This window comes from Frankliniella occidentalis, unplaced genomic scaffold (assembly GCF_000697945.3).
Source record: "Frankliniella occidentalis isolate FOCC.00 unplaced genomic scaffold, Focc_3.1 Scaffold31, whole genome shotgun sequence".
In the NCBI taxonomy this organism is placed as follows: domain Eukaryota; kingdom Metazoa; phylum Arthropoda; class Insecta; order Thysanoptera; family Thripidae; genus Frankliniella; species Frankliniella occidentalis.
The window spans coordinates 1,755,347-1,757,534 of NW_026267161.1; the positions used below are offsets into that span (position 1 = coordinate 1,755,347).

Here is a 2,188-nt window from a genome sequence, read left to right on the forward strand (position 1 = left end):
AAAGAACGAGTACCAGTATTCACACAAAATTAATTTTGTGTTTTCTTTCCTCCTTGTTTTTTTTTGCCGCCCGTTGGTTAGGCAACCAATTCGACGCCAGGATGAAGCCGGTAGCGTGCTCCCGGCGCCAGGCCGCCCTCCGCTCCGGCCCCCACCCCTACCCGCTCCCCGCCGCGCCTTTATGGAAACGTAAATAAACACCCAAATTTATCATAGTATTCTAGGCAGAATTTTAGGGTGGCCAGTGTCGTTTCCAGAAAGTCCCTAGTGCCTGTCTCTACCCGAAGGTAAAATTTTCTCGTTTTGATAAATATTGCCGGTTCTAGTTATCCAGTTTTGATAAAATTTGCCGATTGACGTTCCAGTTCCAGCTTTGATATTCCGATCGACGTTGATAAATATCTGACTTGCTATGATAATATTATATTTTGGGAGGCTGTGGGGGAAGGCTTTTTGATATTAATAGCAAGGGATAGTGCTTGTTGGTTCTGTTCCGGTCATTGTAAGAGGTTAGTGGTGCTCCAGTCTTAGATATTTTTGGAGGCAGAGTAAATGATGCCCGTTATTTAAACTTGGCTCAGTGTAAGCTTTGTTGAAAAGGTGTTGAATGGGCACACTCTTCCCTTCCATGCAGTATGTTAAATATTGTCGTAGGTAATTTTCAAATGGGTGAACAACTTATTGTGCATCTTAGATTGGACATGCAATGCAGTAATGACAATCAAACAATCAATGTGCGTTACAGCTAATTTGCATCTGCTCTATCCACTTCTCTCCTAATAACTGTGGAAAATTTATCTGGGAGATGTGCACAGCCTACAGTACGTACAGAGGGATATGTTATGTACACTTATTACTTGAGTCCAGTGCCAAATTAGTTAAAGACCATGGTCATTTAGAGTACGGGGGGAGAGGCATGTAAAAGTATGTTGTATTATCAATATTCTTTTATTATTTTTTTATTTGTAATCTAGCTTTGACAGAGAGCATATTACAAGTTAAAATACATGACACAATGTACCATTTGAAGCTGGCAAAATCATTGTTGAAAAAGTCCTCTATTTTGTCGGGCTAGTAAACACCTCTTCAGCACAGCTCTAAATCTTTTTCCATGTTTGACATTCTTGATTTCCTGAGGGAGGTGGTTAAAGAGTCCCCTCTCAATACAATACGGATTACAGTAACTTTTTCAAATTCATTAAGGTGTCTCTTTCTGTGGAAGTCTTTTTCCGCTCAGAAATAATTACTGTGGTGAATAAAGTATTCCGGTAAAGCTGAAATGCAAAAGATAGCGGGGAAGATGAAAGCGGAAAAGCGCTATGCTTCAACATAGGGACTCCCTTTTTCGTGTTGCCTGTATTCTTCTTCATTCCAGCTTTACGGGGTTGCTTTATTAAGTTATGATTGTTAAGTAATAAATAAAAGTAAACATAGCGCTAAAAGTACTATTTAATATGATTGCAGGAACACGGCCAGAAATGTTCTTCACGTGAGCAAAGAAGTCTATGGAGCCATTTTTCCTGAAAGTACAGGTGAGTTGGAATAAAAGTTACAAGAGCTGGTCCAATTTGTCTCTGTTCAGACTCTATGAGAAGCTCCCTTTGGTGTGCATCAAAGTTAGATTTTTAATTGATTTTGTGGTGCCTTGGTCCTTCCCTGAAGATTTCAATCCTCCCCTGTCAAAATGCAGGCTGGCATTGGTTTGGATTGGTCGAGCAGACTCCCCTTTCACTTGCTCCACGTAAATACACATCATGCAGCCGACCCTCTACAGCAGAGTTTATTCCTGTTACTTTAGCTTGTTCGCCTTAGGAAGCTCAGTTTGAAAGACCACCACTTAAAACTCAAGTTCGTGTGGAAAGGGGTTGTTTCTGACGGAACCAAAGGTAGTTTTGTGGTCCCCTGGTTCACCCCTGTCGATTGGACCACTTTTCCGTCGAAATCCAGACCCATCACTTTTCGCTAAAATTACAAAGGCCTTTGTAAATTTGGCCAAAAATGAAAAATTTAAAAATCGCTAGAAATGATTGGGATTAGTCCTACAGCATCCTCTTTCGATCTCTCCGTCGAAATTTCACGCCGTCGGGCCATTTTAAGTGAGTTACGCCTGTCTTTCTTGCAACGGCTCGCCTGCAAGGTAGGCAGCCCATCGTACGCTGACCGCCAGATTCAAAAGACCACCCTTAAA

The 2,188-nt window shown here is 41.5% G+C and overlaps 1 protein-coding gene across 1 annotated transcript in view; it reads right to left on the bottom strand.

Moving 5' to 3' along the window:
- The window catches only part of LOC113202981 (probable 3',5'-cyclic phosphodiesterase pde-5), a 26,659-nt gene that overhangs the window by 1,397 nt on the left and 23,074 nt on the right, over window positions 1-2,188 (bottom strand). The gene's annotated exons all lie outside the window — the stretch shown is intronic.